The sequence below is a fragment of the Glycine soja genome, chromosome 4 (genome assembly GCF_004193775.1).
Source record: "Glycine soja cultivar W05 chromosome 4, ASM419377v2, whole genome shotgun sequence".
Taxonomy (NCBI): domain Eukaryota; kingdom Viridiplantae; phylum Streptophyta; class Magnoliopsida; order Fabales; family Fabaceae; genus Glycine; species Glycine soja.
The window spans coordinates 37,624,602-37,640,593 of NC_041005.1; positions in this window are offsets into that span (position 1 = coordinate 37,624,602).

The window sequence follows — 15,992 nt, forward strand, 5'->3', positions numbered from 1 at the left end:
GGAGCACCAGACTAGATGATGCTCTTTGGGTGCATAGAACTGTCTACAAAGCACCCATAGGAATGTCTCCTTATCGGGTTGTCTTTGGCAAGGCATGTCATCTTCCTGTAGAGATAGAGCACAAAGCCTACTGGGCTGTAAAGACCTGCAACTTCTCTATTGATCAGGCTGGAGAGGAAAGGAAGTTGCAACTAAGTGAGCTAGATGAGATCTGGTTAGAAGCCTATGAGAATTCCAAATTCTACAAAGAGAAGACCAAGAAGTTCCATGACAGCTTGATAGCTAAGAAGGACTTCGTGGTTGGACAGAAAGTTTTATTGTATAACTCTAGGCTCGGACTCATGAGTGGTAAGTTAAGGTCAAAGTGGATTGGTCCTTTTGTGGTGACTAATGTTTTTCCTTATGGTACAGTTGAGATCAAAAGTGAATCCACAGATAAGAGCTTCAAGGTCATTGGACACCGGCTGAAACCATTCCTCACAAATCCCTGCTTAGTGGATGTAGTGGTGGAGGAGACCTCCTTACGTCACCCTACTTCTCTTCCGCCATGACTTAGGGAGTTTTCTTTTTTTATCTCCTTCTTTACTTTTATTGCACTTGCCAAAATTTATTGATTGTTTTAATTGTTCTTGATCTTATGATTGTGCTACATTGAGGACAATGTGTTGTTTAAGTGTGGGGGGGGGGGGAGATTGTTCTTTAATTTCTTTAATTTTGTTGGGTTTTCTAGTTTAATTTTTTTAGGTTTTCTAGGTTAATTTTGTTATTTTGGTTCTATGTTTTGTGTACAACATTGCATGTTTCTCTTTGAATTTTAGGTTATGCACAAGTAATGGGAAATTGTTTTTGAAATAGGAGTTTCTTGGCAATTTGTGAATTGAAATCCGTGTTTTTCTGTACATGTCAAGTTAGTTTTGAAGGTTCGAATTGAAAGTGATAGATTTACCCTTGGTGAGAACTTGAGCCATCATCATCTATTTTATTCGATGTGTTTTGCCCCATTGATTGCTTGCACAATAGCCTTGGCTCGACTCTTGTTGATACTTCTTGCTTCACATGCATGTTGGGAGATGATTTAGGCAATTTGTTCTTATAAGCCTCTAGCCAAATGAGTCTACCTTGAATTAATTCCATTGATAGCCCCTTTGAGCCTATGTTCCCCTTTCTTTGTTTTGAAGCTCATTACAAGTGTGGCATCCCCAAAATAATGACTGGTTTAATAGTAATAAATTAAACAACAAAGACCATGGAAAAAAAATTCTTTTTTTTTCATTTCTTTCTCTTTTTCACAATAATTAAGTTCAGAAGGAAAATCATCACTATAGAGTCCTGAATGGCCATTTCACAACTCTATTCGGAGTCATTTCTTTCTGATCACTCATAACCTCTAAATATTTTGCTTTTTCAAAAGGAAAGGTATGCCAGCCATTACTTTAGGTCGTCACGTGAAAATAATAAAATAAAATGCGGTCGATAAACTCTTTTGCAAATAAAGTTTGCTAATGCTTTCTTTTCAAATAACAAGATTAAGCATAAGTACATTCATCATTTAAAGTTGTCCAAAATATGGGAGTTTTGCAAAATACATAGTGTCATCCAGGGCAAAAGTATCCACTGTAGTGGCTTCAGCCACATGTATACAATCATCAAATTCCTATACAATAGGTCTACCCATACAAAACCAAAAGAGTAAACCTGACAGTCAGCACTAGATACACCCACCCTCAAAAAGTATATAAACCTAGTCTAATGAGTTGTCTACTATGATGAAGAGCCTCCGCTAGTCGCCATCTCTCTAGGGCCGCTCTCCTCCGTAGAGTCTGCCTTAGATGCCGACATGACGTCCTCGGGAGAATCCACCTCAGGGAGTGGGTCCTCATCACCCTCTAGAAAGTCAAGAGCATCCACAGCAGGCTCAGGAGGTAGCTCCTCAGGGTCCTCCTCAGGGTCTTCCTCGGATGACGACACCTCAATCACTTGGACTGGCTCTACTAGACGATATGGTGTAGGCGTGGGTAGTATCCACTCCACAGTGCGCTGAAGCATGCGCGCGGGTTCCTCTGGATGCACCAATGAAGTAGCCGTGAATCGAATCGTGCCCCGAAATCGGCACCTTGCATTGCCTTCGAGGGTCTCCCAAGCTCCCTCTAGGCACTCCATCTCCACTCGATCATGGATTACCTGCGCCGCCATCACGATCTACAAGAAATAAAACAAAGGGGTAGACTCTTTCACGAGAGATCTAACTACGGTAGCAACACAATGCGTCTCATAACCACTACATGCAAGTAAAAGAGGTATCTCAAGGCTTTTCATCTCTGGTAATCGATTACACCTTATTGGTAATCGATTACCAGAGGCCAAACTCGAATTACACAGCCTCAGGACATGAAACCTACAAAAATGCACTGTGTAATCGATTACACATAACTGGTAATCGATTACCAGTGGCCTGTTCCTCTATGTAATTGATTACACAGCATTGATAATCGATTACCAGAGGCCCCTTCAACATTCCAGACCCCTTCCTAAGCCTGGTAATCGATTACACCCCTTTGGTAATCGATTACCAGAAGCCCTCTTAACTTCCTGATCTCGTTTTTTAAGCCTGGTAATCGATTACACTCCCTTGGTAATCGATTACCAGAGGCCATCTTAGCTTCCTGTCTTCACTTTTAAGCCTTGTAATCGATTACCAGAGGCCATATCCCATATATCACTCAAGATTCACAGCTGGCCAGCCACCACACAAGCCCCCTTGCTTTGTGGTCTTTGTTCTTTTATCGGTTAACTGCCAGGAGCTCGCCTGTTTAGGTACATCACAGGTTCTCACTGACTGACTATGCCCGGGTTGGGTCGGTATTGGTCAAGCTTGGTTTTGGGCAATAGCACCCCACCTGACGTCCCCAAGGTCTCCTGACCCCCGCAACATATCTCCAGGTACCACTCTGTGGTCAACGAATAAAAGTAGGAAGTCTCACCCTTCCACACTTCCTCAGTTCAAGCTTGTAGGATTATGGGGTATCCATCACATGTTGTACTAGGTGGCGGTCGGGCGATGGTGCAAATCAATTCTCCACATCCACAAATCACACATAAGCCCACCATCCCCAGTTGCCCACCTTCACTGAGCTCACGTACTCCCACGTAGCCCTTATCCTCGTTCCTCTCAACGCCGGGTCCCCATCAATCTCTCCAAGCTTCCACAAAATCCAACCAAATCAACATCCCAAACATCATGAACTATCAAAACCATGGAAAACAGGGGAGAGGCAGAAAACTTTGCCCAACACAAACCAATATCACAACTTTTCTCACTTAAAGACCCCAGTAACATTTCCTTCGTTCCAATTCGTTCACCGTTGGATCGACTCGAAAAGTTTACTGGAAGTCCCTAGTGCATAAGTCTACATTTTGACCGTTGGGATCTGCTAGAAAATGTCCAGAACCCCATCTGTACTACTCTTTCCACAACCAGCAAATACACAGCATTTTCTGCACAAAGCCAAAATTCTGCTGCACATATTTGACAGCAAAATTCTGCATAAAGTGCAGATTTTCGAAACCACACTTGCCCTCATCCAATTTTTTCCCAAATTGAATCCTACAAGTCCTAAATCATGTATAAATCTTGTCTAAACCAAGTACAAGCTTCAGACCATGGCAACTCAAAATCTAGGTATCTAAAACCCCTCAATTTAGTGGATTTTCAAGGTTTGAGAAGTGAAAATGAGAATGGGGTAAATTTGGAGCAAACTCTCACCTCACACAAGTCTATAACATTAATCTAAACTTGCTCAAACTGGTTTTACACCTAAAATTCCACCGAATCAAAATTTGACTCCTCAACACCCAATTTTACCCTAGAAATGGCCCTTGTTTTCACTTTGGTCACTCATATTCCTCATTTGCACAGTCTAAGCTTTCTCTTAAGTCCTAAATGACATTTCAAACTAGGATTAACTCACTTTAACCCCCAATTACCACTGAATCCAGATTTAGCCTTCCAACTCTCAAAGCCTCACTCTTTTTCCACTCATAACACCACATTCTCACTTTCTAACCCTAGGTTAACTCTACCCTTCATCTCTAGCAGTTTTCCATAAGCAATTTCAGCACACAAACATCACAAGCATCATCATAAAAACCCTAAAACAGAATGGGTAAGCTTGACTCACACCAAACATGACAAGTTTAACATGCTTTCATCAAATCTCTTCACAAATAACTATCATAAAGCATAAACCTAGTAAAACTACCCATCATATCTCCCAGCCCCATACCCACGAAAATTATGTGAGAAAGAAGTCTACCCAACCTGAAATTTCGAAGTCCCACACGTAGAGATGCGCTTCACGACTCCGAAAATGCCTTCCTCTCGCGATTTGGAGCAGAAATGGTGACCAAAGGTTGGAGCTTTGTTGGGCAACAATGGTGGGTGAGAAAAGAAGGAGAAAGCTACGTGAGAGAGGGGAGTGATCGAGGCCGTACCCGAATCAAATAAACATTAAAATGTAGTAACTAGGAAGTGATCCTAGGTCGTTTCCCAACGAGCAGTGACAAGCCAAATGTTCATAATATACTTGCAGTAACAGTAACAGTAACGATGGGGGGGTTGTTTGCTTTTGTAAATTAAACAGCGAATATATGTGAATTAGAAAATATCAGAATTAAAACACGTTGCTTCTCCTTGATTCACAAGCAAGTCTCTTATCCTAGGTTACGAGAGTTTATCCTTTATCAGTTTAACCACTTAATCCAACCCTAAATTAAATTACTAAGCGAAATTCAACATAAGGCATTCATTATGTGATTAAGCATCACATACACCAATTACTCATAAACGATCATTAAGCATGAACGTAAATTAAGCGCAGAGACAATTAATCAAGCACTAAGCATGCATGAATTAAAAGCAACAAATTCAAAGTAATTAGTGAAGAGGAAAAACTAAACAGAATTTAACAGTAATAATAGAACCTCAAAGAGAACTGTGCTTGATCCTCAAGGGAAAACAACGCTGCGGACTTAGCCTTCCATTAATCAAATAGAGAATGAAATTTTATTGATAAAACTAAAAGTCTGAACTGGAATTGAAAAAAAACGAAAATAAAAGAGAAAGAGAAGAGAGACTAAAACTAAAAACGAAAAATAGAAGAGAGAGAGGAGAGAGAGAGAGAGTCTCCCGCGAGGGAGAGAGGGGGGGGGGCCCTAAACTAGAACCTTGGTGCTGTTATATAGTTTTTTTCAGCCCCAAAGCTTACAAATATGTTTTAAATCCAAGCCCATAAGTAAAATCAAATCAAATCTAGATAAGATAAGATAAGATAAGATCTAGATGAAATAATATCTAGATGAGATCAAATCTAAATAATATCTAGATAAGATAAGATCTAATTTTATAGAATAAATTAGTCTGCCCTCTTCAAGTCCAAGCCCAATTCTAGATTCAAGCCCAATGCTTCATTAATTCCTGAAATTAGATTAAAAACATCAAATTAGCTGAATGGGCCCAAATAATAAAACTGCCTAATTAATTGACAATTAAGACCAATCAATAATTAAAATGGTGCAAAAAGGGTTTAGAAAATAGAAGAAAATGATGGCACATCAAAACCCCCCATACTTAGCCTTTTGCACTCCTGGGCAAAATGAAACAAAGAACAAAATCCAAGGATATCAGAGGGAGACAAACAAAAACATTCACATATTTCTCAATGAACATCAAGGAATAAAAGGAATGGGTAACATCTAACATAAGGAGATCCAAAAAGTCAAGACATTCATGAAAATCATCCAAGCAACCCAATCATGGCAAAATAGTTAATCAGCTCAAGAATGAAAAGTGATAAAGCCTCACAAGATATACACTCTATCTCTCAAGTGTCTAGGCTACTATTTACCCTCAAAGCACCCATGAAAGCAAACACCACATAAACTTGGCAAGATTCTAAAATTGACAATCAACCCATAAACACAAGCACATGAGGATCAAAAGGTCTTTTAAGGTTGTAATGGGGCCAAGGACAAGGTATGGAGAAATATGGAATAAGTGGCTAAATCCCAAAGGAATAGAGGAGCAAAGGGGAATAAGTGCATATTAAGAAAAAAAATAAGAAAATAAAAAGAAGTAAAGATAAAAATTAAACATGAAGAGTAGAACCAAGAGTTTCATCATTCTTGTGCCATTTAAGATCTTATTCACTCAACTTATTGCTTTTCTTTTTTTTTTTTTTTCGAAATTTTTTTTTTTTTTTTTTTTTACTCTTTGGCCTTTGAGAAACAACATTTCATTCAGCATGTCCAACATTTAACCAATATACAATGTACATCAAGTATGGCCCAAAATACATCATGAAGCATAGCCAACAAAACAAGTTGTCCAATGAAACAAAAACCCCCCACACTTATTCCCAAAACAATTCCAAAGCTCCAAAATTCCTTAAGGATATGGTAATATCATGGTTTTTCACTTAAGGCTTGTAGTGAGCTTCAAAACAAGGAAAGGGAAACAAGGCTCAAAAGGGCTATCAAAGGAATTAATTCAAGGTAAGTCCATTTGGCTAGAAGCTTATAAGAACAAAATTGCCTTAATCATTTCCAAATATGCATGTGAATTAGGACGCATCAACAAGAATCAAGCCAAGGCTATTGTGCAAGCAATCAATGGGGCAAAACACACCAAATGATTATAATGATGGATGGCTCAAATTCTCACAAAGGTAAAATCATCACTTTCAAATTGAGCTTTCAAAACTATCATGACATGTAGAGAAGAATCAAGGATTTCAAGTCACAAAATGTCAAGAACTTTTATTTTCAAAACAATTACCCATTTCTTGAACATATCCTATAATTCAAAGAAAAACATGCAAAGTCGTACGTGCACACAAAATTGACCCAAAATATTAAACTGAAAATCCGACGAAACTAACAACATTAACAAATTAACACAACTAACAAATTAACAAAACCAACAAAACTAGCAAAACCAAAGAACCCCCCCCCCCCCCCATACTTAAACAACACATTGTCCTCAATGTAGCACAATTAAAAGATTAAAAACAATTAAATCATCAAAGAGAATCGGACAAGTGTAATAAAAGCAAAGAAGGAGATAGGATAAGAAAAACTCCCTAAGTCATGGTGGAGGAAGAGTAGGGTGGAGTAAGGAAGTCTCTTCCACCACTACGTCCACTAAAGAAGGGTTCGTGAGGAATGGCTTAAGTCGATGTCCGTTGACCTTGAAGCTCTTGTTTGTGGAGTCGCTTTTGATCTCAACTGTACCATAAGGAAAAACATTAGTAACAACAAAAGGACCAATCCACTTAGACCTCAACTTACCACTCATGAGTCCAAGCCTAGAATTATACAATAACACTTTTTGCCCAACCACAAAGTCTTTTTTAACTATCATGCTATCATGGAACTTCTTGGTCTTTTCTTTGTAGAACTTGGCATTCTCGTAGGCGTCTAGGCGGATTTCATCTAACTCACTCAGTTGCAACTTCCTTTCCTCGCCAGCTTGATCCATAGAGAAGTTGCAAGTCTTCACTGCCCAGTATACTTTGTGCTCAATTTCCACTGGAAGATGACATGCCTTTCCAAAGACAACCCGATAAGGAGACATTCCTATGGGTGCTTTGTAGGCAGTCCGATGTGCCCAGAGAGCATCATCAAGCCTGGTACTCCAATCTTTCCTGCTTGGCTGCACAATCTTCACAGCAAAACACCCAAGACTGAAACAGGGACTTTGTTTGTATTTAGATTAATGCAAACCCAATTTAAAAGCAAGAGATAAGAATTTAAAATAGAAGATAGAAGATAAGGTAAAGAAAAGATAAGATATTTAAAGATAAAATTAGAAGATCAAAGAAAAGATAAGATATTTAAAGATAAAATTCGAAGATAAAAGATTGAAAGATCAAAATAGAAGATAAAGATAATAGATAAGATAAGATAAAAAAAATTTAAAGATAAGATATGATAAAATATTTAAATTGCGATAAAGATAACTACTTCTAAGAAATTCAAATAAATAAGATCTAAATCTACTAAATCTAAATACTTACTCCTAAAACCCAACAGTAAAAAATAAGGAATAACTACTTCTAAGGAAGACCGACAATGAAAATAAGGACTAAAATCTATATATTAAAATCGCTAAAACCTGACAAGTCTAATTAGCCTAGATATATGGATTCTGGATTTGTCTGTTATCAATACCAGTGAACTAATCAACACTAACACACATACTAACACAATACTAACAATTAAACATAAAACACGAAAGGATTAAACACACAACAATAGCTAGCTATTATGAACCTTTGGACACTGCTCCCCGGCAACGGCGCCAAATTTGATCGAGGCCGTACCCGAATCAAATAAACATTAAAATGTAGTAACTAGGAAGTGATCCTAGGTCGTTTCCCAACGAGCAGTGACAAGCAAAATGTTCATAATATACTTGCAGTAACAGTAACAGTAACGATGGGGGGGGGTTGTTTGCTTTTGTAAATTAAACAGCGAATATATGTGAATTAGAAAATATCAGAATTAAAACACGTTGCTTCTCCTTGATTCACAAGCAAGTCTCTTATCCTAGGTTACGAGAGTTTATCCTTTATCAGTTTAACCACTTAATCCAACCCTAAATTAAATTACTAAGCGAAATTCAACATAAGGCATTCATTATGTGATTAAGCATCACATACACCAATTACTCATAAACGATCATTAAGCATGAACGTAAATTAAGCGCAGAGACAATTAATCAAGCACTAAGCATGCATGAATTAAAAGCAACAAATTCAAAGTAATTAGTGAAGAGGAAAAACTAAACAGAATTTAACAGTAATAATAGAACCTCAAAGAGAACTGTGCTTGATCCTCAAGGGAAAACAACGCTGCGGACTTAGCCTTCCATTAATCAAATAGAGAATGAAATTTTATTGATAAAACTAAAAGTCTGAACTGGAATTGAAAAAAAACGAAAATAAAAGAGAAAGAGAAGAGAGACTAAAACTAAAAACGAAAAATAGAAGAGAGAGAGGAGAGAGAGAGAGAGTCTCCCGCGAGGGAGAGAGGGGGGGGGCCCTAAACTAGAACCTTGGTGCTGTTATATAGTTTTTTTCAGCCCCAAAGCTTACAAATATGTTTTAAATCCAAGCCCATAAGTAAAATCAAATCAAATCTAGATAAGATAAGATAAGATAAGATCTAGATGAAATAATATCTAGATGAGATCAAATCTAAATAATATCTAGATAAGATAAGATCTAATTTTATAGAATAAATTAGTCTGCCCTCTTCAAGTCCAAGCCCAATTCTAGATTCAAGCCCAATGCTTCATTAATTCCTGAAATTAGATTAAAAACATCAAATTAGCTGAATGGGCCCAAATAATAAAACTGCCTAATTAATTGACAATTAAGACCAATCAATAATTAAAATGGTGCAAAAAGGGTTTAGAAAATAGAAGAAAATGATGGCACATCAGGGAGAAAAGCTTCTGAAATTTTTCTGCTGAGTGAGTGAAGGGAGAGTGTTTCTTTTTGGTTTAAAAAGGCTTTTCTCTTTCCTATTATTTTATTTTTCAAAAGCACTTGCCACTTGTCCCATTTTGAGTGGAACAAGAAGGGCCCACCTTTTTCTCTTGATGTGACTCATGCACAGCCATAAGAAGGAAAGAAAAATCTGACTTTTGAAATGCTAAAATCCTGCCTCGGTTTGCGTGTCATTTCTCTGGTTCCAGTCCCTCGCGTTTCTCTGCACCCGTCGGGGCCAGTTTTCGAAAGTAAGCAATATATATATCAAAACGCTCAGAATGAAACCCCGAGCATGGTTCAGAGGTTGGTTTTGTTAAATTTTAAGTTGCATGCAAAATGATGATTTTTAGACTAATTAATTGAGAATTTAACCTATAACCATCCAGTTATGGATTTCTCTTCCTTAATTAGCCTAACCCACGTATCTTTCCCCCAAAATACCTACTTCTACCAGGAATATATATATATATACATACACTGAATAATACTTATATATATATAGTCATTCAAAATGCACCGTTTACAAAAATTCCAGGTAGAAATTTCCAGGATGTCACAACAAGCCTTAAGTGAAAAACCATGATTTCACCCTACCCTTAAGGAATTTTGGAGCTTTGGAATTGTTTTGGGAATAAGTGTGAGGGGGGGTATGTTTCATTGGATGATATGTTTTTGTTGGCCATTCTTGATGATGTATTTTTGCCATGCTTGATGTATATACATATATTGCCTAATTATTGCTTTATTTTTCAAATGTTTTCAATTGCTACTATTCACGTTAAAAAAAAACAGAAAAAGAATGAAGTTGAATAAATGAGGTCTTGGTTTGAAGACTTGGATTGGTTTGAGGACTTGGATGATTTTGTTTTGGGTTTACTTTTTAAAGCTTAATTTGTAATTTTGGTTTTGGGGTTTAGAACTTTTTCTTACTTCCCACTTATTCCCCATTGCTCCTCTATTCCTTTGGGTTTTAGCTACTATCCCATACTTTCCTCTACCTTGTCCTTGGCCCCATTACAACCTTAAAAAGACCTTTTGATCCTCATGTGCATGTGTTTGTGATGTGGTTGTCAATTTTAGAGTCTTGCCAAGTCTATGTGGTGTTTGTTTTCATGGGTACTCTGAGAGTAAACAGTAGCCTAGACACTTGAGAGATAGAGTGCATATCTTGTGAGGCTTTATCACTTTTCATTCTTGAGCTGATTAACTATCTTGTCATGTTTGAGATGCTTGGATGATTTTCATGATGGCCTTGATTCTTTAACTCTTTATGTGTTGGATGTTACCCATTCTTTTCATTCCTTAAGATTCATTGAGAAATATGTAATTGTTTGTGTCTGTTTGTTTCTCTTTAATGTCTCTGGATTTGTCCCTTGCTTTGCTTTTTGATTTTGCCCAGGAGTTCAAAAGGCTAAGTGTGAGGGGATTTGATGTGTCATCATTTTCTCCTATTTCTTAACCCTTTTTGTCACCATTTTAATTACTGATTAGCCTTAATTGTCAATTTAATTATGCAGTTTTATCATTTGGGCCTACTGGACTAATTTTGTGTTTTTAATTTAATTTCAAAAGAATTGTAAGCAATTGGGCTTGGACTTGAAGAGAGCAGACAATTTTATCAAATCTTATCTTATTCAGATTTTATCTCATCTAGATATTATTTCATCCAGATTTTATCTTATCTTATCTTATCTAGATTTTATTTCATCTAGATTTTATTTTGTCAAATCTTATTGTTGGATCGAGTGGCCTCAGAATAATTAAGAAGGGGGGGTTGAATTAATTATTCCTAAACCTTTACTAATTAAAAATTTACTCTTCGAAGGCTTTTACTTATGTTGTTAAGAGAATAAGGAGTAGAAGAGAAACTTAATCAAAAGTAAAAGCAGAAATTAAAATGCACAGCGGAAAGTAAAAGAGTAGGGAAGAAAGAGACAAACACACAAGAGTTTTTATATTGGTTCGGCAACAAGCCGTGCCTACATCCAGTCCCCGAGCGACCTGCGGTCCTTGAGATTTCTTTCAACCTTGTAAAAATCCTTTTACAAGCAAAGATCCACAAGGGATGTACCCTCCCTTGTTCTCTTTGAACCTAGTGGATGTACCCTCCACTAGAACTGATCCACAAGAGATGTACCCTCTCTTGTTCTTAGACAAACCCAAGTAGATGTACCCTCTACTTGTACCACAAAGGATGTACCCTCCAATGTGTTAAGACAAAGATCTCAGGCTGTTAAACCTTTGATACTTTGTGAATGGGGATACAAAAGAATTCTCAGGCGGTTAGTCCTTTGAACACTTTTGTATTAGGGAATGGGAAGAATCAAAAGAATTCTCAGACTGTGTCATTTTGAATTCTTTGACAAGGGAGAAGGGAGACACAAAAGAATTCAGGCGGTTAGTCTTTTGTTCTTTTGGAAAAGGGAGAAGGGAATGAAAAAGATGAATAGCACAAGTTTTCAAGGTTTAGAAAAACCAGAAAACTTTGGAAAGCTTTTGGCAAAAGGAAGAAGAAGAAGAAGTTCAAAGAGACTCAGAAATCAATGTGGAAAACTTGCTTGTGTAAAGAATGAATTGGAAAAGATTGATTGATAGAATGAATGAATGAAAATGCAAAACAAAGCCTTGCTTTTATAGACTCTTCATGTCTGGCCAAGAGGATCATTTAGAAGAGTTATAACTTTTAGAAAAACTTAAAACCAATTTGAAAAAGTCAAAAACCTTTTGAAGAGTTACATCTTTTGATTTATTCAGAAACAATCATTGGTAATCGATTACCAAATCAGTGTAATCGATTACACAAGGCTTTTATGTGAAAGGATGTAACTCTTCACTTTTGAATTTGAATTTCAACATTCAAAGGCACTGGTAATCAATTACCAAAACATTGTAATCGATTACAGCTTTTTGAAATTAATTGGAACGTTGTAAATTCAATTTAAAAACTTTTTCAAAACAATTTTGCTACTAGTAATCGATTACAACAATCTGGTAATCGATTACCAGAGAGTAAAAACTCTTTGGTAAACATGTTTTGAGAAAAACCATGTGCTACTCAATTTTTGAGAAAACCTTTTCATACTTATCTTGATTAAGCCTTCTCTTGATTCTTGAATCTTAAGTCTTGAATCTTGATCTCTTGAATCTTGATTCTTGAAATCTTGATCTCTTGAATCTTGATTCTTGATTCTTGAAATCAACTTTCCTCTTGAATCTTGAAGTGTTCTTGATTCTATCTTGAATATCTTGAACTCATTCTTTGATTGACCTTTGAGCTTTTTGTCATCACCTTTGTCATCATCATTTGTTATCATCTTTGTTATAATCAAAACATCTTTGAATCACTCTTGATTCATCATGAAGCTTTGCTTCTACACTTATCTTATCTTGCCCAGATTTTATTTTATTTATGGGCTTGGACTTAAAACAGATTTGTAAGCTTTGGGGCTGAGAACCTATATAACAGCACCAAGGTTTTAGTTTTAGGAGCTCTTTTCATTTTGGGAGAAAGAATAATTTTAGGTTTTGCAATTCCAGTTTTTACTATTCACGTAGCAATAAAATTCGTTTTCTGCTTCAATCTGCAATTTCGTTTTATGCTTCAATCTGCAATTTCGTTTTCTACTGATTAATGGAAGGCTAAGTCTCCAGCGTTGTTTTCTCTTAAGGATCAAGCATAGCTCTCTTTGAGGTTTTATTATTACTATTGAATTCTGATCAGTTTTTCCTCTTCACCAATTAATCTGTATTTGTTGTTATTAATCTATGCATGCTTAGTGCTTGATTAATTGTCTCTGCGCTTAATTTACGTTCATGCTTAATGATTAGTTTCGTTCATGATTAATTGGTGTATGTGTTGCTTAATCACATAATGACAGCCTTATATTAAATTTCGCTTAGTAATTTAATTTAGGGTTGGATTAAGTGGTTGAACTGATAAAGGATAAATTCTCATAACCTAGGATAAGAGACTTGCTTGTGAATCAAGGGGAAACAACATGTTTTAATTCTGTTATTTTCTAATTAAAATTTGCTCGCTGTTTAAATTACAAAAACAAACAGCCCCCCCCCCCCAATTCGTTACTATTTTATTACTATCTGTTATGAATGTTTGGTTGACCATTGCTCGTTGGGAGACGACCTAGGATCACTTCCTAGATACTGAATTTTTAATGTTTATTTGATTCGGGTACGGCCTCGATCAGGAAGAATGAAAAAGAGCTGTTGAAAAGGATTTTTAATTTGAATTTTGAACATGTAATTGATTACCAGCAACGAAACTCCTGAAATTCAAATTCAAAAGTCATGACCCTTCTAATTATAACTATGTAATGATTACACAAACATTGTAATCGATTACCGGTGGAGAGTTTTCAAAAAATCTGCCAACAGTCACATCTTTTGATGGGATTTTTGAATAGCCATCAAAGGCCTATAAATAGGTGACTTGGGCACAAATTTTGAAGAGAGAGCTTTGCTGGTCCAAAATGTCTTATCCTCTCTAAAGAAAATGAGAGAGATTCCAAGAGAACTTCATTGCCAAATGCTCTCTCAAAAGAAACTCTTGGGCAAACACTTGCAAATCCATTAAGAGTTCATCCATGGACTTCAATTGGAATATCCTTCTCTTAAAGAGAGAAAACTTCTTCTTTTTTCTTCTCATTCAAAGAGATTGATTAAGGGACTGAGGGTCTCTTAAGTTGTAAGGAATTCTTAACACAAGGGATGGGTTGTCCCTATGTGGTTCAGACTTTGTAAACGGCTTTTTACAAAGGGAGTGGAAAATCTCAAGTGGGTTGCTTGAGTACTGGACGTAGGCACGGAATTTGCCGAACCAGTATAAAATTGTGTTTGCATTCTCTCTTCCCTTATCTCATTTATTGTGTTGCAATCAATTTTGTCTTTCATGTTTAAAGAACATTCTTAAATTGATTGTTGCTTCTTCTGCATTCTGATACTATCTCTTTTAGAAGGGGGTTAAAAGTTTGTTGGTGGGAAATTAATTCACCCCTTCTTAACATTTCTGAGGCCACATGTCCAACAAGGGAAGTTGTTTCTGATTCATTAACATTGGAGAGCCTTGGTCCAGCTATTAATGTGTCTTATGTAAAGAAAAACTGTTGGAACCTAGATGACCTCTTAGTTACTTTCAGAGGGCCGCGCAAGGCCAAGGGGAAGAGGTCTGAGGCTCCCCCATCTTTTGAGATTCCCCCTTCCTCAGCTCTAGCACCAATTCCATCTGCCCCATCTACATCTACATCTATTCTTCCAGTTCCTCTATTTGTAGGACCTTCAAACTTTATATTTACACCACAGATGCTGCATTCCATGCTCTAGAGCATCCACAAGGGGCAGTCCATTATCATGCAGAGCCTTCAGGGCTTGGGCTTGCCATCCATCATGAGCATGTAGGAGTTTGATGCGCAAGTGGCCTGGCCAGGAGCCCAGCCTTCTCCTTTTGGAGGGGGTGGGGCCTCCGCAGCCCAGGAGCCTACTCCTGAGGAGCCAGCAGCAGCAGCAGTAGAGGGTAAGGATGAGCTCAACCATCCTGAGCCTTTTTATTTTGTTGCAGGTGTACACATGTCTCAGAAGGAGGAGACTTCTACAGACCAGATCCCAGAGCCATCCCTAGCACCCATACCTAATGATGTTGTACCATCTGCACTAGCATCTGAGTTAGAGCAGCCTATCTCTCAGGATTCACCAGCTGCTCAGGTGTTGGACCTTAATGAGCATGCATAGGAGCAACCACAGGAGCAGGACATTTAAATTTGTGCATCTTGAAAATTTTAGTTTATTTTCAGTTATTTTATGATTTATGTTCAGTCATTTTAATTTCAGTTTTTATATTTTAGTTATTTTAAATTTTAGTTATTTAAATTTCAGCACTTTGAGTTGTTTACTTGTACCAAAAGCGTGTTTGAACAGTGAATTGATTGAAAATGATATGCAGTGGATTGTTTTGCATGAAATGAGTGTTTGAGAATGATTTGAATGAGCAATTGTATGATTTGAGTGGATTGAAATGATTAGATAATTGTTTTGATCAAGCTTGTAGCCATTAGAAGAGAATGAGCATGTGATTGGAAGTATGACTGAAAATGTTAGTCAATTTGTCAGATTGATTGTGAAGGAATGCATTGATCGTATCCCGGTGAGAGTGTGATCCTTAAATTTTGAGAGAAATGACTATCATTTAGTACTTATTTTTACGTGAATCTCTGAAGTATGGACTGAATGAATGAAATTGAGGATGATGAAGGCCATGTTTGATTGTGATAGCCACTTAGCCAAAAAGCTGACCACGTGCTTGAATGAATTATCCCTTGTACCCTATTTGAGCTGAATGAATTATTGATTAATTGAACCCTAAGCCTATACAGTGTTATTCTCCTGCTACCTTGACTTAGGTTGTAAGAGAGCATCATCTACAGGAAACGT